Source organism: Crocodylus porosus, unplaced genomic scaffold (assembly GCF_001723895.1).
Source record: "Crocodylus porosus isolate Cpor-Errol unplaced genomic scaffold, CroPor_comp1, whole genome shotgun sequence".
Taxonomy (NCBI): domain Eukaryota; kingdom Metazoa; phylum Chordata; order Crocodylia; family Crocodylidae; genus Crocodylus; species Crocodylus porosus.
The window spans coordinates 111,566,743-111,591,699 of NW_017728943.1; the positions used below are offsets into that span (position 1 = coordinate 111,566,743).

At 42.2% G+C, this 24,957-nt stretch overlaps 1 protein-coding gene across 5 annotated transcripts in view; it reads right to left on the bottom strand.

Annotated features, from left to right (window-relative positions):
• The window catches only part of MAP3K4 (mitogen-activated protein kinase kinase kinase 4), a 152,232-nt gene that overhangs the window by 107,773 nt on the left and 19,502 nt on the right, over positions 1–24,957 (bottom strand). The window contains exon 1 of one of the 5 annotated variants that reach the window (XM_019549995.1): positions 20,406–20,551. The exons of the other annotated variants lie outside the window; for them this stretch is intronic. The gene's annotated coding sequence lies outside the window, so the exon portion shown is untranslated. Of the gene's footprint in view, positions 1–20,405; positions 20,552–24,957 lie in introns of those variants that run through there. 5 annotated transcript variants of the gene reach the window in all.

The window sequence follows — 24,957 nt, forward strand, 5'->3', positions numbered from 1 at the left end:
GGGAGCGGGCTGGAGATAGGAGCCCGACCCAAGGGGGCGCCAGGTGAGCGAGGAGCCCTGGGGCCCGAGAGAGAGAACCAGGGCACCCGAGGGGCAAGGGACCATCCAAACGTCCCCAGAACAGCTGCGAGGCTTGGGGCGTGCTGAAGGGGAGGTTTGGAAGCACGCATAGCCCTTAAGGCGGGACGCAGATAGATACCCCAGTCTGGAATAGGGACAGGAACACCAGTACCGTCTACTAGGGAACAGGCAGCCTCCATACTATATATATTAGTCATGACATCACAACAACTTTCAAACCATCAACGTGAAAACCAGAGAGGACAGAAGTGCTCCGGCAACAGCTGCAAAACTGAATCTGTACAAGTATGCTCAGTCACTTGTAGTACTAATCCCAATCAGGTTTTGACCAGATGCCTTTTCTGAGTTTTGACCTTCTACTGAAATCAATCACTCAGATGGCAGAAAGAACATGACAACAAACGCGCTGCTTACAAAAACTTTTTCAAAGAGTGCCAGATGCCTTTGACTATCACTGTATTTTGGGAGCCTGTTTTTGATCCGTTTCCACATCTCTACAACTTGGCAAAATGCTGCTGTACAACTCCAACCAATTCAGTAGGCACAGAACATGCAATCTCAGTGTATGGAAAAAGTGTTCATACCACAGAGAAAGGAGGATGTCAGCTGCAACTGCCAGTAGATGCTGCATGCTAGCATTTAATAACTAACATTCATTGTTTCTATCAAGGTTAGCATTATTTCATATTACCAAACTTTTTCTAGAACTCTAATAATAAATCATGAGGATGTCAGTTACAATTCATATTGTGTATAAATTTATATTCAGAACATATTTCAATTTAGATCTAAATGTAATACTCAGCTCAATAATTATGCAGTAATTTGATATTTCGGCAAACTTTGCGATTTAAATTTTGCCACAGTTTTTGCCTCTTGGCCAATCAGCAGCAAGGGACACAGCTGCTGGTGTCCCTTGGCCAATCAGCAGCAAGGGGGTGGGGCTCACCACAAAAAGAAACTGGCTCCATACAACACAAGCAGCCCGTGAAATCCCTTTGTCTCGCCACAATTTAGTTAGGTCCTTACATATAACTACATCAATTTAATTAAACTGGTACAAATTTCCCTAACTTAAACCAGATCCAACAACCTTCAGTACATTTGAACATTACCAGCAAAACTCTGGTATTAAACATACAAACATTGTGATCATAACTGAATACTGAGATAGGGTCAAGTGTGCTGATTTTATTGATGAAGAAAAGGTATATTAGGATCATAAATCACAGAGTTGGAAGGGGCCTCCCAAGGTCATTGTAGCAGGATGGCACTCCAGGGAGGGCCAAAAAATGTTTCCTTTCTCTGCTGGCACTCCAGATCTGCAGCCATCGTGCTGAGGCAGTACTCTCTCAGCAGCCTCCAAGGTGTTACCCTGTTTTGCTCAGGGCATGGGCTTATATTCCCTTCCTCCTCTCTCAGACTCAGCCCCACCTGCAGGCTCCCTGGCTCAACTGACTCTACAACCAGCCCTTGACCCACCTGCACAATGCTCCACAGGCCACTTCAACTCTTCACCCTATGTACCTTGCCATAGTCATCAATTTCAGTCCCTTGCAAAAAATGCAGGATAAGCTACTCCTAAATGGTCCTGGACAAATGATTACCCACTCAGACCTCTTCTTGAAAACCCTGAATGAAGAACATTTCATAACCTCCAGGGCAGCTTGTTCCATTATTAAACTGAACATGAAGCCAGTAGACTGAAAAAACATAAAACAAGATGTATCTACAGTTTCTGTAGGTTTTCACAGCTGATGGAGACCAACTACAAAATGTTTTCTATAAAAGCATCAAGAGGATACAAATAGTAAAAGAGAACACTATGATATTGTACTCAGGTGAGGACGTTGTTGTACCCATGATGGCCCAGGAAAGAAACGAGGCACAGAGGGATTTTGTGAGATTATCTTTCACTGGTTTGACAGATTAGAGAGAGGTTAACCAAGTTTTCTGAAAATTGTATTATTTTTTAAAAATACTAAATTAAGCTTATGTATTTATACACAATTAAGGAACCCAGTAGTCTTAAGTAAAGTTGTCAAAACTGTTAATTTTCTGTGCCCTGATGTACCTATAGGAGTTGCAGTGACTTATGGCAATTAACTCCATTATTCAGCAAGGACCAGTCATACTAACTATGCCATCTCGTACATTCAGCAAATGTCAGAAATAAAGGGGATCTAGCATACAATGCACTCTGAATGACTTATGCCATCAACAGAAAGTAGCAGAAAAAAAGTGTGTTAATATGGGCATCAGTGGATCCAGGCAGTTATGTAACCTATTCTAGCCTGCCACAGATAAAGCAGATGTCCCTGTCTGTGTTCTTCTGCTGCAAGGACAGAAGTAATCTGAGAGATCCAAGGAAAAGGACCAGGCCCAAGCTACAAATGAAGGCAAAAAACCCATCCAGCCCAAAGCTATATGACAATGGGTTAAAATTCATCCCTGGTCCCAAAAATTGCAGTCGATTGTCCCCAAGCAAAGGAGAAAGACCTGAATTTTTTTTAGTTCTAACAGGAGCACTGGCACACCCTGTCAAAATCCCCAGCTTTAACTGCAGCCAACACCCAATGCTCCTAACCATAAAAAAGTATTATACCTGTAGCAATAAGAAAGGAGAAATGCCCTTCACAGCCACAAATGGCAAACAGCAAACTACATCTACTCTACAACTACAGCGGAGGGACCACAAACACAACTCCACAACACATCCCCTAACCAAAGAACCCCACTTTCTGTCACTCTATCCCAGGGTGGGAAATTATTTGGGCTGGAAGGCCACTTAGGAAATTTTGGTGAGCTGTTAAGGGTTGGGGGGGATGCTGATCCAGCCCAGCACAGCAGAGGGGTACTGACCCAGTGCAGGATAGGAGGTACGACAATTGATCCTGTCCACCCCACACCCACTGCCAGGGGTGCCAGATGGAGAGGGTGGGCAGGTAAGTGGGCGGGATCTCCATGAAGACCAGCACGGGCAGGGTGCGTTCAGCTGAGTGGATAGGATAGGGCTGCAGCCAGGGACCTGTGTCCAGAAGCAGGACAGGCAGGCAGGGGCCAGGGCCAGTTTAGCACGGTAGTGACAGCATGGGGCCCAGGTCAAAGCCACAACCCACTCTCTGCATGTCCCTGTGATGGGCACCAGTCTCATTGGCATGGGCATACGGGAAGCGGATCACGACTCTGCCCCGGGTCCCAGCCTCATGCTGTCACGGCCCTGAGATCCCAGTCCTGGCCCTGGCCCTGGCTCTGGCCCCGCCTGTCCTGCTCCCAGATGCCACTCCCCACCTGCCCACAGCCCCATCCTATCTGCCCAGCTGAGTGCACCCTGCCTGAGGGGGTCCCAGACCAGTCACAATGGAGACCCCACCCCCCAATCCACCTACTCCATCTGGTACCTGCAGTGGTGGGTGTGGGGCAGATGGGCTGGGGTGGCCAGCCGTGAGGCCAGGTCCAATGGTAGCAATGACACTGGCTGTGCCAGCCAGAAGGAGCCACCACTGCTGGTAAGCCGAGCCCAGCTACCATGCCACCCCAGCCCCACTGTACACCCAGGGGCACTGGGACTAGCCATCCATGTCACAGCCCAGGCTGCCCCCTGTGCCTGGGCCAGGTGGGGCAGAGGGACCCAACAAAAGCCAGATAAAATCCCTTGGTTCCAGCCAACGAGCTGTATTTTGCCCAACTTTGCTCTATCCCCTGTATTAACATCTTTTTTGAAGCTTAAGCTCTTCAAATGTGGGTAAAGACCATCTGTTGGCCAAAAGACAGACAGACAGGCAATGTCTGTTTGTCTGTCTGTCTTGGGCCTTCCTTGAAAAAGTTTGAGAGGAGAGCAAAAGAAAACAGGTTTGAATGGATGCAAGCCTCACATTTAGCTACATATAGAGGTTCTTGCTGTGTCCTGATAAGGTTACAGATCTAAAAAATTAAATTAATCTTGGAAACAGAAGGTGCAGTTGCATCTGTTTTAGAGATTTCTTAATCCCTTGTAAGTAGGAAGAAAAAAAGCAGAGAAAAAGAAAAAGGTATAGTGAAACAGCCAAAAAAGGAAAGAAAAATTGGATAAATTTATATTCATGGCAGCTTGCACAATACTGCAGTGGATCAATAGTAGAATGGATCGGAACTCCCCTTGCAGTGGGCTAACAAAAATGGTGGTCGATGATCTTTTAGTAGCCAACTTGTGCTCATAAGTTCTGATTAAAATAACTTTTGAGTGATTAAAGTAACAGAAATGGCTCTGAACCACCACTCTTGCAGACAGACTTCATGTAGGTACATACTCAGTGCATAAGATTGGTATATTTTCTCAAGTGTACTGGTGCTGGTCTAACAAAAAAACAAAACAAAACAAAAAAAACCCCAAAAAGCAATGCTGGTGCCAAATACTATGTAAGAGGAACTTTAATACCACATTAGTCTTTAGCTGTCATGAGCTGTATTTCTTACTATACTTGGGAGTAGCTCAGAGTTGTCAATTAGGGTGCATAGTCCAAATGCATTGCTGAACTTGCAGAGTTTGAAAAGTTGGACTTGAAATGCTGCAGCCAATAACCTGTGATTTTTCTAGCAGATAAATACAATAATGTACTCCAGCTACCAGGGTATATAATCCTGACTGCATATAATTAACAGTAAGTCATTTTAATTAACTGTCTGCAATTGACTTTTGCAGGCGTTGCCATAGTCCTATGGTTTTAAGGTAAGAATAATTAGAAAAATACATAAGACATGCAGTTTTATCTTTGAATAGTCTATCCTGTCTTTGAGTCATAACTGGGTACGGGGGTCGGGGAAGATGAAGAGTGTGGGAAGAGTCTTACCAAAGGCTCAGAAGACTGTGCTAGTGTTGGTGCTGCTCAGTAGTAGTGGCCCCACATGGGCTCTCCACACACCTATGGTGGCTGCTGTAGCACAGGTTCTCCAAAGGCTGCCATTCTGGCACCTAAGGCTGATGTCTTGCTTTCCCATCCTTGGTTATGCTTGTGCCCCATCTTCCCTTACTCTTGTCAAATCAAATACTGTAATTCCATAAATATAACACTGCTCTGAAGCTGTACGTTCAAATTGTTCTACCAGTCACATAATGGTCATATCAGAAGAGTCCTGCACCCCAGAGCACACAGAAATTGAGGAGAACTGTGTTCAGCAGCAGGAGAATGAAACCAAACTCTACAACCAGCTGGGCAGTAAAAGAAGATTAAAGGAGCTGTTGAAAAAAAAATTTCTAATACTCTTTCAACCACCTTTTATCTCAAAATATTTTATCTTAACAATGTAATTAGTTATATAATCAAAAGCTCTTTTCAAAATACAGTGCACAAAAAAATTTTTAGATGAGGAAGGTATTTTTACACAGTAATCACTGCTTCTGGTCCCAGATTAACCTTCCTAGTGATATTAAAACTCAGAGAAGCTATAAAGTAGGCATCATGACCATGGTTCCTGCTCACCTACAAAACCTAGAGCAGATCTTCTGCATTTTCAAAGATCTCCAGGGAGAAAGAAATAACAGGAAGAATCAAACTATGGAATTTGAAAGAGGACAGTGGGAGGACATCTGGGAAATAAAGGTGTTGACCCCACAGATCAGGAACCAAAAATCATGCATGACCCAGTTTTCAGTACTCTGCAGAGCACACCCTCACTTCCTCCCATGCCAAGGACCTTGTACTTTGAAAAAATAAGCGGTTAAGCTGAGAGAAGACACTAGGCAGTTTAAAGGTTTGAAGAAAGCTATTTATAAACAAAAATTCCACCAATTAAAACCTGGGAACCTCTGTCTAAAGACAAAACTTGAAAGAATCCAGAATTGATTAGTTGGGTATTCAAATCATCTCGACTTTGCTCTTGTGGTGATACTTCAAGAATATTCAGAAGGAGTATTACACTTAAAGACCAAGCCAAGAAAAATTCACCCTGAAGTCTGCAGGGGAAACTGTTGCACAACCATATCTATAATGCAGCAACATACGTCTGTATACATCTCCCCTTTCTTCCCAACCAATATTATTTTTTAATTCATTTTGCACTCAAAGTGATTAAGAAAGACTAGTAATATTCTCATCATTTTGCTACAGAGAAAGATGCATTTCACAAAGAAATTTATATTTATAACAAACACTTTATAATCCCATTATCTTAAGGAAACATAAGACAGACAAATTTGCTTTTACTATTGATAGGGTTGCATAGGTACTACTAACAATATTATCTGAAGATAAAAGGGTTGTATATGAAAGGATAGTTCTACAATTATAACTTTGTTTTAAGTTCTCTTGTTAAAACCTGAAAAAGAGAGTCTCCCACAACAACTTTAGGGCTAAAAACTGTAAAATCTTACTTTTTTTAAGGAAGAAAGTGCAAATATTAAGGCACAAGGGTACTTCTGGCAAGAAATGTATTATTTCACAGAAACAAACTGAAAAAAATCTCAAAGACATGCTGTTAAGTTTATAATGTCCTTTGATTTTCTTTTTATAGATAGAAAAAAATCTGCTGAAAACAGCTTCCATAACAAGAAAAAAAACCAAAGTCAGTCCTACTGAAGAAATAGTCTCATTCCACACAAATAGGAGTTAAAACAGGCAAGCACTCACTACATACAGTAATTCAGGTGTCTAACAAACAATGCTTGCCAACTTGTTGGCACCGAGCATCACCCAGTAACTGGTACAAAAACCCGCTAGCAATCTTTATAAAAGATGTAAACTGCTTCAACCACAAAGACATAATAATATATTTGAATCAGGCAATTATACTCTGGCAGCCAGAAATAGCAGACACTACATCAGTTATTGAGACCTGCATACCACTGACTACTGCTGTAAACAGTGTCTTGAAGCAAAAATGATACACAACACACACGTATGAAGAACGTCTGCCTGAATATATCCTATGACACTGTCATTTCCATTCAGAAAACTACAAGCCTACACAAGGTGTGTCACTGACTCACCTAACACTACCTCCAAATTAAGGGCACTCAGGCTACTGAATTACACATCTAATGCTCTCTGGTTCAACTCTGTTTAATAAATATGAGAAAATGAAGCTTTATTAATTCTGTCTTTAATACTGTAGATGCCCAGGAAAGCAAAAACTGGTCTCTGCATCAGAGGTACATTTTTATAATTAAACAAACCATGCCCAATTTAGGTGCTAATACATTTTTTTACAAAAATACACATTATCCATGACAAGAACAGTTGCAGGAGGGAAATAGGAAAAAAAAGTCCTGATAATCTCTCATAATTTAAAATCAACAATGATTTAATGGACCATGTATGGCAAAATATAACAGACGTGGATTAAGAATATGAATTTAAAAGAATGCAGTATAAGCAAACAATAATAGAGTAATAGACAGGTATGGATGAAAGGGCCCTCAGAATATCATTTAGTAGAGGTGCACCGATACATTGGTTCAATATCTGATCAGCGTTTCATAGTTTCTAGGGTCGGAAGGGACCTGAGCAGATCGAGTCTGACCCCCTGCCATGGCAGGAAAGAGTTCAAACGAACCCAGCAAGCTGTACATTCAGCCTCCTTTTAAAGACCCCCAGGGTAGGAGCTAGCACCACTTCTCCTGGAAGTTGGTTCCAGATCCTAGCCGCCCTGACCGTGAAGTAGCGCCTCCTGATATCTAGCCTAAACCTACCCTCTGCCAGCTTGTGACCATTATTCCTGGTCACTCCTGGTAGTGCACGGTCCCCCCTGACTAGTTTGTAACAGGCCACTAGATTTCCCTCCTTTCCCCCCACCCCCCGGCCTTCTCTTGTGGAGGCTGAACAGGTTCAGGTCCCATAGCCTCTCCTCGTAGGGCCTGCCCTGCTGCCCCTGATCGTGCAAGTGGCCCTCCTCTGGACCCTCTCCATGTTGTCCACATCCCTCTTGAAGTGCAGTGCCCAGAACTGGACGCAGTACTCTAACTGCAGCCTGACCAGTGCCACATAGAGGGGGAGGATCACCTCCTTGGACCTGCTCATGATGCATCTGTGGATGCATGACAAGGTGCTCTTCAAGCTGCCAAGCACTGATATAAAGAAAACTGATTACACTGGAAATCTGTCTGATGTGGCCGATAAATGTCCACGCAGGCACAGCACAGCATATAGACCATGAGGAGCACAGCCCAGCAGCTTGGAGAGCTGCATGCAGCTGGCAAGTCTGGTGTGGCAGAAGGGGAGGGGAGAGGGAAGGGGCATGGGGAGGAACAAGTGAGGCTCGGGCTGGGGCAGGCACTGCCCAGCTGGGATGGGGCGGAGTGAGGGACAGAGCTGCAGCTTGTCTGAGGGGTGCAGGACAGGGTGGCTCCTGCTGCTGTGTGCACTCCGGGACGGCATGGGGCAGGGCTGGCATGTGCTCCCAGATCTGCACAGTGCACAGAAAGGGTGAGCTGCAGGCTGGGGCTTGGGCTCTTCCTGACATATTGTGGGGGGTGGTCCGGGGTGTGCTTGGGGCAGGCAGTGGTGGCGCTGGGAGGAAGGGTACAGTGAATTGTGGGGTAGCTGCAGCTCCCCCTCTCCCCACCCGTACTACAGCCTAGCTCAGCCCCTGCTGGGAGCAGCTCAACACAGCCCCAGCCTGCAGTAGCAGTCCCTCTCCACCTTGCCCTGCGCAGATGCAGGGACATGCAACCCCCCCCCCACCGTGCCCATGCCCGTGCCCTCTCGGGGTGAAAGCAGCAGCGGGAGCCACCTTCCCCCTCCCCGGACAAGCCGCAGCTCTGTCCTGTGCCCCACCCCGGCTGGGTAGCATCTGCCCCTTCCCCACTCCCTCCCTCACTGCAGGGGCCTTGATCTGACCTCCCCACGCCTCTTCCCTCCCCTCTGACCCTTCCACCACAAGAGACTTACCAGCTGGACACAGCTCTTCAAGCTACCAGGTTGAGTATCGGAAATCAGATCAGTATCAGCCAATATGCCTCCTTAAAAATCAGCTATTGGTATCAGCCCCCAAAATCTCTATTGGGACATCCCTATCATTTAATCTAAACTCTTGCTCAAGGCAGGATCATCCCCGTCTAAAACCACCCTGGACAAGTGTCTGTGCCACCGATTCCAAACAAACGGAACAACCAACCTTCTCACACCTACCAGGAAAAATGTCCAAAAACTCAAGAACTGTTTAATTTGGCACAAGTACAGCAGGTCACTGTCAGTATCCTGCCACAGCAGAGACAAAGTAGCTTGTAAAATACATCCAAAAATCCAAGGAAGAGGACCACCCTTCCTGCTACAGGCGATGTTAACATCTACAGGTTTGTAACATTACTTGCCACATTCATCATTTTGGTGGCTGCATCATCACATTACCGACTCACACCGAGAATGTGATCCACCAAGACCCCAAGATCCTTTTCCACAGCGCTGCCATCAGACAACTGGCTACTTATCATATCTGCACCTACAGTCCATGCCGATCTGACCATCCAAAAACCCTCCACTCGCCACTGCAACCTAGATATCCCAAACAACTCCACACCTCATGCCCTATCTGGTAAGTGACAACTCCCATTCCCGTCATCCAACCCCCTCCATAAACTCGGTCTCAGCTCTTCAATCCCATTTTGTAACCAAGCCAGTTGTGAAGCTTTGCTTCATTCTTCAATCTCTACCTGTTCTGGACTGCACAGCTCTTCTTATGGTCTCCAAGTAATACAAGTGTGGGGTTTCCTGGGCCTCCAACTACTGCTCTTAACAGCACATTCCAGGCACTGCTATTCCTATATCATCCCTGACTAATGGTTATCCTACATATTTTTCCACAGTCTCTAACGAAGGAGATTCTACCACACCCTTAGGCAGTCTATTCCACTGCGTCCCTGTTCTAACGGTAAATAAGTTTTTCCTGATATTGTGGCAAAGTATGTTTACACTGGATTTCAAGCTATTGCTATTCCACCTTTTCTCCCTTGCTGCAGGGAGTAGGGTTTCTCCCTCTTCTTTTTGGCAGCTCTTCAGCTATTTGAAAACTGCTATCATATTCCATCTAAAGTGCCTTTTCTGAAAGCTGAACACAAATATTTCTCTCAGTCTCTCACTATATGGCTTGCCTTTCAAGCCCTTTATCATTTTTGCTGTCTCTGGACCTTAACTTCTCTATATCCTTTTTAAAATGCAGAGCCCAAAACTGCACCCAATAGTCCAGCTGAGGCCTACCCAGCACCAAGGAGAGTGGCACTATCACCTAACACTCCTGCTGATGTGGTCCAAAACCGCATTCACCATTTTTGTGGCTGCATCACGCTAGCGACTCGCACCGAATCTGTGATCCACCAAGACCCCAAGATCCTTCTCCACAGTGCTGTCATCAGACAACTGGCTACTTGTCACTCATATTTGGGCTTTTGATCATTCTTCACCAGGTGTAGCACCTTGAATTTGTCAGCACTGACCTTCATCCTGTTGTCACTAGCCTAGGTTTCCAATTTAGCAAGATCCTTCTGAATTGCACCCCTGTAGCAGGGTGCAGACCCTTTAAAGATTTAGAAGGTACAGCTAGCCGTGTATGCTGGTGAGGTGTAGGTGCAGGGGACCAGGCCACTGGGCAGATTCCCTGCTGGGAACATTAAAAGGTCTAGCTGAAAAATAGCAGGGAGACAGAAGGAGCTTGTGGAAGCTGGGAGTTCCAGTAGTCTAAAGGAGAAAGGCACTGGCTGATTTATTTTACTGCCTGGAAAAAAGCACAATTTTGTTTTAGACCAAAGGGGGAAAAGTTATGTTTTTTTCTGTTTGTTTGAACTCCTTTTACTAAGGAGGGCTTTGAATATAAAGGATCAGTTTTGGAAACTTCAAAAGTATGGTGGTATACCTAGCAAGATAAGCTGGAAGAAGGCACTCCTGTCCTCCAATGTGTTTCAAATGCTGTTTTGTGTTCCCTGGAAAATTTGCATAGGAAATATCCTATTTCCGGTTAGAAACATTAAACACAATACACGCTGTGGTATTACAGCTAGCAGCTCTAAGAATTTTGAGGTAGTACAGTAAAAGCTGCACTATCTGGCACCTTACAAGCCAGCATGCTCTATTAACCAGTATACCGGCTTGTAAGGGAAAAGCGAAACCGTAAGTGTCCACCATGGCACTTCCGGTTTTGCCAAGCCCCCATGGCCCAGGGCAAAGCAACCCGCGCTGCCAAGCCCCCATGGCCCAGGGCATAGCAGCTTGCATGGGGCCCCCCCTCCCTGTCTCACAGGGCTGCAGGAGGGGCGGCGATGCCCTGGATGCAGCAGGAGAGGCAGTGGCCCTAACAGGCAAAGACGCCTGCTCGGGCTGCTCAGTTAACTGGCATATTTTGTTATCTGGCACCCCTCATTCCCAATGGGTGCCGGATAACAAAGCTTTTACTGTACTAACCTTTTTGTTATATGTTGGTAGAGTGTACAAAACAATATAAAAACATAAGAACTGCTGTTTACTAGGTCAGACCGTAAGTCCATTGTGTCCAGTACACTGTGTCATGGTGGCAAAACATGAATGCTGGGTCCTTGCTTCTAAGTACTACTTCACTTAATCTACAAGAACTGAATCAATTAGCAGTAGTTTTGTGAAACTAAGACTGAAAACTAAACAGCTTAACTGGGGAAACATGTTAAAATTAAATAAGCTGAAGTACATGATTTTTATATGGTGTAAAAATTTACAGGACTACATCCCAGTATTAACACGGCATTCTGCTATACTCCTCCCTAGTAATCCTTTAAATTCTAGAGAAAGAAGTACTATACAGGGAACCCTGAAATATAATTGTCATATGGTAAAGTAGGATCTCCACCCTCACCCAAAACTTGCCATATTCATGAACATAAGTGTCGACAGCTATTGCGCACAGTAGTGGACAATGGAGACCTTGGCAAATAAGAAAAATTGTGGAGAACAGAAAAAAAAAAATCCCTTAACAATAAAGTATAAACAACTCTTTTAAGAAGCATTTAGTAATAAGCAAGGAATCAAATCCTGAACTCAATCTTTGGGTGCTAGAATCTTAGCAAGTGGTCAAAACATTCATTTAGTACGAAGAGGACAACACTTTTGCTAAACATGTCACACAATTGTGGCAAACTACACATACACATGGAATTTGTTATAGGCCTAGTTAAAAATACAAACTGAGAAATCCTTGTGCACTCACAGGAAAAACACTTAATCTGCCTCGTATGGTATTAAAATAGGCTATTCACTATATACTGAAGATTGTGTGTATTGCAGAACCCAAATATGAATACAAAATAAGATTATTCTGCCTTTTGTACCTGACATTTCTGAACAGCCTATAGGTTAAAACCTTAAGACATTAACATTCTCCCCCATCAGCAACACATACCCACAAAGCTAAAACAAACATAAAGGCTCCCTCCCCATGAGTGGGAACATGTGGTTTGTGGCCCCTCAAAGCCTTTTGAAGTGCCACAAAATGCACATGGACCACGTTAAACTGTTTACTGCACTGCATATTTGCAGCATGGAAGCAACATTAGATACAGGGAAATCCTGGTATCTAAAAAAAGTGCCAAAAAAGTGGCATGGTGCATGTGGAAGCAGCGTGCACCACTCGAAATCAGAGCCTGGCCAGTCAAAGCCATGCTCCGGCTGCCAGCCAGGCTCTGAGTGCCCAGATTACTGCTGCTGCAGCTTTGGAAGACTCCATGACCCCAGGTAAAGCCGCTGAGGCCAACCCAGGTGCTGACCCCAGACTCCCCCTACACCTCCCAGGGCAATCACACACAGAGACAAGCAGCAGCAGCAGCGACAACTGCTACTTGTCCCTAGCCCAGGGAGATGCACGTGTACACTCATAGAGATGTGCCCAGAGAGATCACTGCCAACCATGAACACTGCATGAAGAGATAATCAACTGTGTGCTCCATTAGAGGTTAGACTAATGTTACGCTATTAAAAAAATGTATCAAGAGCTTTAAAACTATTTTCTGCCCACAGGCAACCAAGAAAAGGTATAAGGAGGAAGCAGTAAATTGTGTTTAAATCACCTTCATCATTAAACAACCATGCCAGAGATTGAGTGTTACAGTAGTAACTCCTTGGAATTTATTTTCTGTCTTATATATTCAGGAAACAAAGATGTCAGAAGATAAAGTGTGAAGGTGGGCAGTCTTGTGTGAGGAAGAAGACAGCACCATAAACAGACTAAAGATTGGATGTCAGGGAAAATCCACGTCCAGGAGGGCCGGGGGACAAGGAGAGGGGAGAAAGGAGTTCTCAACTATTTAAAATAAAACCATCAGTCTTTAACACTGGCAGACAATCTTTGGACTGAGATTCTGAGATAAATGTCCCTTACTTGCATCCCTTCACAAGACGACGACAACTAGACAAGTAGGATTTGGAGCATAAAAAGCCTTCTACTGAACTGAGTTGGAGGGGAGAAGAAAGTCTATATCTGATCAGATGGTATTATCAACCTTATTGCCCAAGGCCATCACTCCTCACAGAAGCTCAAAGCTCTGATGAGCAGTACAGCCATAAACTGTAGGCCTGTGTGAATAGGGAAGTATTCAATTTGGATTTGGATCTGGCCGATTCAGAGGACAGTGATCCAATTTGGTGATTCAAATCACTGTCCGTATTCGATTTGACTGAATCAGAAATTCAGCACTGATTCAGAGATTCGGATCGGCCAGGGCAAGCACAGCCAGACGGCTGCAGGTTCTCCCACAGCTCCTCTGGCTATACCTGCCTCTGCCCTGGTGGGGGAACCACAGGAGAAGCTCCCATGGCTACCTTACCCGGACCCAACCTCCCAGCACTTAAAAAAAAAAAAAAAAAAAGCCCCACACTCACCAGTTACAGCAGCAGGAATCAAGGCCCTCTGGGAGCTCAAGGCAGAACACCCCATGCAGTACAGGGCAGTGAGGGGCAGCAGAGATTCCCCCCACCACCACCCCCGCTTGGCACCCGTGCTGCAGCTGTCACACTGTATGGGTGCAGTGAGGCTCAGCAGGCACCGCACGCTGTCTGGAAGCTAGAACGGCTCCACATGTCAGCCAGAGCCCAGCACACCTCAACCCCAGCAGCCCCAGCTCCCAGACAGCATATGGTGCCCTGAGGCAGCTGCCACATAGGTGCCAAGCAGGGGGTGGGTGATCTCCACTGCCCCGCACTGTGCAGGGGGACTCTGATCCCCCATGGCTGCAGCTGGTGAGTGCGAGGGGGCAGGGGTTGTTTGTTTGTTTTTTTAAGTACTGGGAGGCTGGGGCCGGGCAGGGCATCGGGCCGGGCAGGGCATCCATAGGGGCTTCTCCCACAGCTCCCCCCTGCCTGAGGAGAAGCAGGCAGAGCTGGAGGAGCCCTGGGAGAATATGCACCTGACTGTGCCTGCCCTTCCCCAGCAGATTCAAATCTCCGAATCTCTCCAAATCTTTTCCAAATCAATTCAGACTGATTTGAGCCTTCAGAGCTTTTAATGAGTCTCCTGATTTGATTCAGATTTGGAGATTTGGCCACCAAATCAGGCCAATTCTCCTCCAAATTGAATCGGCGACCAAAGTTTTGCACAGCACTAAAACTGTAAACCAGATCCAACCACCTAATAAAAGCAAGTGGAAAAATATACCTGTTGTTAAAGGAAGTCATTGATGCCTTCCCCTGAGAAGCACACCTGACAGGCACAAGATATCAACTTCCATCTGTTCTTAGCCTCCCATTTACAATGATTTTGCCTACAGATCAGTAACCACAAAGCTCCACAAGCAGGGTACAGACAGGAGCAGCTCATGCAGCACTGAGGGACAATCCCTCTAGCATCAGAGACACAGGCATGTTCCAGAATCGCTCTACTGGACCTCTGCAGTTTTTGAAGTGGTGGATCAATGGACACTATTAACCTGTGTAACTGATGGAGTGGGGATAGATGGCAAAGCCCTACAATGGTTCCAACCATTTTAGGACTCAGACAAGAGTGATGGGTAAGTGCTCTTCTTTCTTAGAGGCCCTTGTTTGCAAAATACAGCAGGGAAGCACACTGTCCCCATTTCAACAACATATGGGATGACAGGACACAGCCTTGGCTTAGCTACCAGCACTGAACTGTAAACTACATTCCACACCATGAAAACAAAGCCTTCACTAAAAAGGTCAGACAGTCTTTAAGACAATTCTTAGATTAGCAGCATCTCATTCAAATTCAGACAAAGAAATCAAAGCAATCCTGGCTGGAAGGGGAAAATTCATGGAAAAGCCAGCTTGGCTTTTCCATTTTGAAGGCATACAAGCCCCATTCAGATCAGTATAACACTTGTATGACTCCTCACTTGGAAGATTAGGTAACCATAATTTCTAAATAGGTATTTTTCATCTCCTGCTCTCGAATCCTTCACCCTGATGAGGAACTGGCCAGAGTAACTGGCCACAAAGGCAAAAATGCCTTTGTGATCTTCAGATTGGATTAGTCTAATTCACTAACTGAAGCTGAAAATATGCACAGGCTCCAGTGTAGTTCAAAATGCAGTGGTTCACAAACTCCGTGAGTCAGGCAGTCATGAACATATTAAACCTATGTTCCCATCATTCCATTTACCTCTACTATGATTCAATTTGTAATTGAGGACTTACGTCTTGATCTTCAAAACCATTAACAGACTGAGGCAATGCATGTTATAAACCAAACATCAATTTACAAATTGTCAACACATTAGAACTCCTGAGATACTGGAGACCATAAGCCCAAGATGATGCACATCACCTATGGACAAAGCATTATCATTTGGGAATATTTAAGAACAAAACAAACTACCAGAGTAGATTAGATAAAACTGCAGTTTGGCCATCTTTAGAAATTGCTGCAGAACCTTTCTCTTTAACACTTTCACTAAAAGAGTAACATTCACACTCTTTTAACAGTGTCCTTGCCATTCCTAAAAACACAGGGCAAATTAAAACAATCTTACCTGAAGTTTTTATATCTTAACAAAATACAATCCAGAGACTCCATAAAATCCGCTAAATACTTTGTTATTATTTATAAATTTTATATTATTCATACATGTTAATATTTATATACTGCAACAACAGGCTACCCTACAAACCATTAAGAGAAATACAAAGGATGGCTTTTTAAAAGTATAAATGGCTATTTGACAGCAAGTCCCTTAACTTTGTGGCTGATGTGTAAACCTAAACCAGTGAAAGATGATTGGATTTTTGGCCACACTGTAGTACAGTTAGCCTAATTAATTATTCTCACTAAACCAACAGTAATCACACAAATGAGACCCAAAAGTCAAACACTTTTTATTATTATTATTATTCTATTTCAGCTGTACAAAATGTGGGCAATGTGGCTGTTAATTTTTTCTCTCCCCCTCAGTGTTTTGGCTTCTTACCTAGTTTTCTCATATCAAAGCCCAGTGGAAACAAATTGCTGGGGAAAAAATATATTTTTATCCATGCTCCTGAGTTATAACTAGGGATGTAGGTTCCGGGAACTCTATGCCCTTTAACACATCACTGAAAAGCTACGGCATTTTCTCCTGTTTGGGAATAGAGGCGTAGCAAGATGTTTCATATTATTATTATAGAATTAAGGAGAAACAGGGGGCTTAACATATCCAAAGTTATATTTGTCATATGGTAAACCAGGTAAGGCATTCTCAGCCAAGTTAGAAGAAAAGAAAGAAATGTGAACAGCTCAACATTCCTTGAAAGTGATGCCCTTCCATCTGTCTCTGTCCAACCTCTCAGTATGCTCACTCTACAGCTACCAACTCTACTCATTTTCCACAGAACCTGTTTTTCAAGCCCCTGCCTCTGAGTCAGCTTACACTTCTATAGGATCAACACTGTGATCCTGTACTACTGTTCTTTTCTATAGGAGTTAACTCACATTGTCAAGCTGAATACATGCAGTCCCATTTCTGCTGAACCAGAGAGAACTTGGATGCGACCCTTTTAACATTTATTTTAATTACAGTTACCATAAAACAAAGCAACTGTACACATATCATCTCATCTTACACATTGAAATTTAGATGTTCTTTACAGCTGAAAAATCAGCCTGAAACATTATCTTTCACACAAAGTGAAAAGCCACTATGACTGATCATCGATTAAACTAAGTTTGAGATAATCCATCATAAGCAGGCTGTTAGTAGAAGTTACAATTGAACAGTATTGTAAGGAAGCGTTCACCTTCAAGAGCTGAAACATAGCTAGGGATTACTAGTTTGCCTGATTCAAAGGTGGGGAATCAGCTGCAAATGATGACCAGCAAATAGGGGAGGGGCTCCCAAAAGGATTAAAAGGTTCCAAGAGCAGGGTACAAAGGAACAGGGGAGCTGCTGTGGCTGTGATCTTGTATTGTGCCTCCCCAAGTCTCAGAAACAACTGCAGGTTTGGGGGTTGTTTTTCTTGCTTCCTTTACTTTTTTTCTTTTACAGTGGAGACAAAGCTGTCCCATGTAAAATAAACTGACTAGAAGCCTTGGATACGGAGCTGCCTGGTCTTAATAAGGAAGCTCAGCGAGTGACCTGCTTGCTTGGTTGCATGCATCAAGAACATTACTATCCAAAAGCTTAATATACTACTCTGTATTATTCATTTATTGGTAAACTCCCTATACACATGACTGAGCCCACAGATCACTACTAAAAAGCAAATTGCGTTTTCTTCAGAGAGAGTTTGATTGTTCAGGACTGTACAAACAACTTCTAGTTGGGGTTTAATCAGTTCACGTACAACCTGTATTTGTAAACTGAGAGAGATGTACTTCCAGTCTCCGCTAAAAACTAATGTTTACATTTATCTTCTAAATGTTAATAGGGCCAGGCCCGCTGAAATGCTGCCTGTCCACTTCTACTCTGGTCAATTAAAACACAGTACTTCACAGAAAAGGGCTGTATAATGTTAAAAGCAAAATTCCAAATACAATAAACAAACAGCCAGAATAAACTAGCGTCTATATACAACAAAGTGAAGCATTCTCAGCTAATCAGTACAGGTATGAAAATGTTAATATAGAACTATCCTAACCTGGACTGAAGAAGTGACATTGCTCTGAAGTATTTTTGGATACAAGGCATGCAAATACCAGATGTATTATCCTCCAACCTGAAGGAGTTACAAATAGTACTCTATTGCTTTGTCTAAAACAGGCCAAAGTTCACTTTTTTCCCCCTTAAAATCTACCAAAATGTACACTTCAGTTCAAGGATGGATTTGTAGAGCTGCTAGGAAAAATAGGCCATGTCATTAAACATACCTAATGTTTTGGAGAAAAGGAGGTATATCAACTGTTGTCCCTAAATTTAAAAAGGTGATAAGGATGATTCATGTAATTATAAACTAATAAACCTTGCAATTATGCCTAGTAAATGAGTCGAAACAATTATTTAAAACAAAAAAACAACTATCTGGAAAAATCATACATGACAGACTATCATATATGATAGCCAGCACCACTTTTGCAAAGGAAAATTATGGCAACTAGTAGATTGAAGTTCTTTGAATTTGCAAATAATTGATTTTAAAAAGTGGGTGAATCGTAATATAATTTGCAGGTGACTGAATTAGCGTCATCAAATTTAGAGAAGATGGTGAGAAACTTCCAAAAGGACTACTTAAGCAAGGTAACTGGGCAACTGATGGTATCTGAAGCTCAATGTTAACGAACAAAAGCAATGTGTGATCAAAATAGCTATACTCCTCCTACCCTGTCATTATAAATGAATTCAAGAAAGGGATATTGCTTGGACACTTCAATGCAGACGTCCACTCCAAATCAAGGTCAAACAAGGTGTTAGGATCCACAGGAAATAATATGGAAAAATGCCCTTCTTTAAGTAAGGACATAGCTGCATCTGCACCACTAGTCATCTCAATTTAAAAAGGATGCTGAAGAATGAACATTTTAAAAAAAAAAAACCTACAAGGGGAACCCTTACAAAGAGGGAAAATGTACAGTTCACCTTAGAAAGTAGATAAGAAAAAACAGAATAACATACAACATAATGAACAGTATAGAGAAGGTATTTGGGAAACTTCTGTTTTGCCTGTCAGAATTTTTTGTTGATCCAATGAAATTAAAAATGTAGCAAATTCACATCTAACAAAAGGGAAACAAATCATGCTGCACAACTATATAGTAGAAGTCGCTGTCACTGGAAGTCACTGCAGCAGAAGTTCAGAGGAGGACTAGAAATGCTTTTAAACAATACTATCCAGAATTGTCATAGTTAATGCTGAAAAGATATTGAAAGGTTTATAAGGACCTGGTAATTCAGTATTTGAAAGAGTCTCTCATTTATAAGTCTGATTAAACAGTGTGACCTTCAGTGCCAGAAGAGGAGAGAAAAGTGGATGCAGATTATCCCATACCTGTCTACTTGTACCTTCACTTGCATCACTAGCCTACTGGGTCTTATCTGACATGGCAATTCTTGTGTTTCTATATATTTTTGTCAAATTTAATATTCCATACTAGTACTTTTCTCATTATAAACTCTTAGTGTGCTGAACAAAAGACCTCCTAAAATGTATACACATCCAGCTTTCTGTATAGAAAGAAGCAAGCAGCATATAGTGGGTTTACTAAAACATGTGCTCACACTGCTGAAAAACTACTATTAGACCATGAAATAGACTATAAGAATTCTTCAAATATCATATAATAATTTTCACACAATGACAGCACACATGGATTAGTAATCCCTAATTGTATATTAAATACTTTGGGTTTAACTTTAATGTTGGAAAATTTGGTTCTCCTTAAGACTATTCTGAAATTGGCACACAGCTACAGAAGAGCAAAGTAGAATTCTGTATCCTTTGAAGTTTGGTTAGAAATGGTAACCTAAAATAGTCACATTCTTATAATAGCCAGTTTACCACCGCAGTACTTGCTTTTCCTTTTTTTTTTTCCATTTTTGTGTATGCTTAATTTTTCTGAAGCTTGGCTGATCAGCAACATGCAAAATCATCTTGTCTCACACATTTTCTCTCACTGACTGACAGAAAGTACCACGTGTAGCAGAGTAAAAGTTCTGCATGACATAATGGGCCTTTTCCAATGTATTCAACAGAAAAAGACTTGCATGCAGCAAAGTAACAATATTCTCCAAATTCTAGCAAGATAAATGAAGCCACACACACTAAGTTGTAAAGTAAGAGATCTATCTTAACTCACTTCCATATAGTACTGTATATACATAAAAAGGTAATACCCCTCTTGAAAATCCAAAAAATGAACTAACCAAAACTACTATGATGCTTAAAAATCTGTTATAAATGCAGCTTAACCATTTCAATCATTATTCAAAATCCCTGATAAGTAACTATGAAAAAAGGCTTGAATACTCCACTCACCCATTTATCCAGAATGATTAAGAATCCTTCCCAGTCAATGGCATCAAACTCCACTTTAAGATAAGCTTCCAAATGTGAACCAAGTGTTCACCACTGCCGTGTCATCTTTCTAAGTCCAGAGACAGCTTTCCAGTGCCTGTGGTGTTCAACCTTTCCCAATCTGCAGTAAAGTGACCAAAGTTTCCTTAAGTCTTCACAACTATTATTTAGAAGCTGATAAACAAGCAGCTGATCAAAAGAATGGAATTTCCACACAGAAGGAAATACCTGTATTTTAAGTATTTATTTTCATCTCTAGTCCAGACAAGGCAATATATTGTATTTTTTTGTGTAACTAGTAGTTCTAATGAATTCTATTTTGGTGACTTCTTCTTTCAGTCCTTCTGATCAAAGCTGAACTCAAACAGTCCCCAAATGAAAGGCTGCCTTGTAAGCAGATGTTAATCTACATCCATCTGAGCTGCTACAGGGCCTTGTGTCCCCATTTTGCTCAGTGGCTCAAATTCCCTAGCTGGTACCACTGACACCCCAAGACCATGGAGCTTATGGAAGATATTACCACACCAGTCTGGCACGGAGGGAAAATGGAGGCATGAGGCACTGTAATGGCTCAGAAGACTGAGATTAATTGTGACCCAATCAAACATTTTGTTTCTTTTTTCCTGATAGAAACTTGGAATGCGCTTCAGTGAAACTGACATCTTCCTCATCTAAATTGTGATTCTCCACAACCACATTTTCTATTGATAAAATGTTCTGAGGGAAAAAATTCAGCAAGGATCCAAAAGAATCAGGACAATTTCAGTATGTTATGACACAACAAAGCCAGAAGCAGAAGCAGAAGTAGGCAATGGACCATTGTCTATGACCAAAAAGAAAAGCCAAGGAAAGGATACAAACAAGCGTTTTCCCATTGCAACAGAGTGGAAGCCAGGAGAGGACTAGATTAGTACACAGATACAACCTTAGCATAGCAACCAGAAGCCTGGGGAAGCATAATGTCACACAGGGCTATCCAGCTGAGGGCTGGCAGGCCAAATGCAGCTCATGAAAGGTTAAGCTGAAGCCCCCAAGCTCTTGTGGCTGCTGCTCCTCCAGTCTGAGCTCCCATTCCCTCCTCTGCCTTTTGCTGCCTGCCCCCATGCAATGTGGCCCAGAATTGCGGGTGAGCCTGAGGCAGTGGAGAGGGACACATCCCTGCAAGTGTGGTCTGGGGGACATGTGGTGCAGCACATGGGCATACGACTTTCCTGGTATCCTAGTGAGAGTTTGGCCCCCAGGTGCTAGGAAGTTGAACAGCCCTGAAATAAGAGATGTGCAATGCAAGCACACTGAGCTGTCACATTACCTAATGAAATCAGACATTACCATCAAGTAATTTTAAAAGCCTTTGCCAAAATATCCCTCTTATACCTAAAGGAGAAAGCCATCTTATATTACAGAATTAGAAGATATTCAAGGCACAAAGGGATGTAAGTACCATCTCCCCATCATTTAAAATCCTACATACTGCATTATTTTTGTTGGCACATAGCAGGATGGATAAAAAAACCCTGACTAAAAAAAAACCCATAGATATAAATTAAGTTTTCCTTTTTAAAAATAAATCATCATAAAATGAAATTTGAATTTAATACAGCACAGGCTAAAGTATAAATCGAATATAATTTATTAAAATAAATATAGTATGTTGAATCAATTAGCCTATATTAAAAACTCTATAGCGTTAAAGGCAGATTTTCTTCTGTATCAGAATGCATTTAACTTTTGAGGTCAAGCTTTAAAAATATGGCACCATATTTCACGTATTAGAGGGTTTATCCTCCAAGGGATGCAGGGTCTATACTACTGGATACAAAGGATCAGCAAAGTCATCACAGGTGTTGGAACCTGGACTGTGACTCCAGCAGCCACCATTATGGGTACTCCGTGATCAGGATTATCCACCAAACCCACCTGGATGGTATCCAACCACCTGTTTTAGCCTCTCTACCTGAACTCTGATTAGGTCAGCTCTCAAATTATGAATATTTATAATGCTGCACCCCTAATGGAGATTTATTCTCCAGCTCATGGACAAAAAAGCTGTTCTACACAGTAAATACCAACCTTTAGCTACTAAATGGTTCTGGGTACTTCAATTAAATGGCCTTTCTTGTTCCCTTTGGATAAGGACAGAGTTGTAAACATTAACTTCAATTACTAAAAGGTTGTGCTTTGTGGGGGTTTTGGATGGGGGGAAGGAAGGGTGTGGTGGGTTATGTCACAAGGAGAACGAGTCTTGCTCTTTTGTTTATTTCTTGTGTGGAGGAAGGAGCAGTGTGCGCAACAGGAAGGACTAATGCTGGGCTTGAGACACTGTAGGAAAAGGAATAACGTTCTGTTGGGTGTAGACTAGTCTTGATTTCAGTTTCAACTCTGAAACTGGAGGAAAAAACTGCCATGGCTGCAGGTTACAAAAAGACCCTATTTGGGAATAGTTTTTAAGAAAATATTGTGTCACTGGGGAAAAAAGAGGAACACATGCCAAATGTAAACAGTGCAACACAGATGCCAGGCCTGATAGCCCAAATGAAGCAACATTGTAAAAAAAATGCTTCTTGGAAGGCACTGAACTTAAAGATGGTGATGTGAACTTATTGGATTGACTGATTATTATTATTAAACTTACTGTTTTTAACTATTCTTATGAACTGCCCATAAATTTATGACAGTAATGTTAGTTATTTTGTGTGGATTACGTATGAATTTCAAAATGTTTGTGTTCAAAATTTAATAGAGGTGCTAGTTTGAACATTTGTCAATTACACATTTTAGTATTACTTCTGCACTTCTGAAATGAGATTTATTGCTCAGTATAAGCAAACATACCAGGCCTAGGTAAAGATCCTGTGCAGAATAAAGTTTTAAGAGGAATTTATGAAGTTTAAAAATATTTATTCAAGTTGTTTTATATTGATAAAGAAATCATTTAAATAAAAAGATTACTTTTATGATTTATTGCATATTTTCCCTATAGAACTGTGTTTGGAAAAATTATATCATTTAAACACTGGTTTAAAAAAAGCATATCAGCTGTAGGAGGGATCTTTCGTTTGAGACAGAGAGATTGTAAATAATGCACCCAAGGAATACTCTGTGAGAGTGACTTTTTAACTATTTTGTTTCTGGATCCAGCTGAGGCAGAAGAAATAACAAACATGCACCATCTGCATTATCTGTAACTTCAGAATCACCTGCTGGTACCACCAGCAATACTGCAATGAAACATTCCTCGTATCCAAGAAGAGACTTGCTTCATCATCAAGTAAAATTATGGATGAGTTCATAATCAGGCCCAGCAAAGTCCAACAAGACAACACAGATGGAAGAGTTTGCTCAGTTCATTTATATAACAAATTCTCCCTTTCATCTTGCTCAAATATTTCCTGATGTGGTTCAATCACTATGACCAGCTTACACTCCACCCAGCAGAAGGGATATTACTGGGAGGCTTCTGCACACCGTGTATGAGAAGGAAATGGAAGTGCGAGCAAAAAAAGATCACTGAAAGAAAAAGCGTTAATATGAGTCTTGATGGATGGAGAAATGTACACAACAATCCAGTAATATGTGCTCGTGTGACACCAGAAGATAGAACTGCAGATCTCAGAAAAAACGGATGTCGGTAAATGCCCAAACTGCGGAACATTTAAGTAGCAGCAGTACAAGCTACAACAAACAGCAAAAAAAAAAATCAAACGTTATACGTATAGCCTTGTCACAGATAATTCTGCAAATGTAGCAAAGATGAGAAGAAACTTTAAAGAAGATAATGAAGCAAACTTAAAACCTACAATATATAGGTACCGTGCAAATTTGGTACATCTTTTAGCCTAAGATTTAAAAACTCCAGGAATAAAGGAAAATGTTGAAATTGCAAAGTTCTTCCATAACAACCAGTTTATTTCAGCTTTACTAAAGTGAGCTGGGGGATCCAAGCTAATTCTGCCTGCAAGATGTACAACGGAATTCAGTGGTTGACTGCTCTGAACTATTTATTAAGAACTAGCCTATGCTGACGAAGAAAATTGTGACAAAAATTGATGGAAGTAACACAGTTAGATGAGTCAGCATTGGACTAAAGAGAAATGTAGAAGATACATTGTGTACATTAAAACTTACTTCCATAGCCTTGGACAAACTACAGAAAGATTGCTGCTGTATTACAGATGTTGAAATTTGGACAGAACTTCAAAAAACCATGAAAGCAAGAAATAGCCAAAAGCACAGTAAAATTGTAGGCAGTAAAGAAGCATAGGGATCAAGCACTTACTCCACCTCATCTCCTTGTCAATGTTCTTAACACAAAGTACCAGGGTAGATGCCTAACTGCTGAAAAGGAAAATGCTGCTATGACATGGACATTTACTATTCATCCATCCATCATGCCAAGCCACTCAAGCAGTACAGTTTGTTTAGGATGTTTAAAAGGACAAAGTTACATCACTGAACTGGTAGATGTTGTAGCAAAGCTCCTGGAACCAGACTTTATTTAAGTGCTAAACAAGCT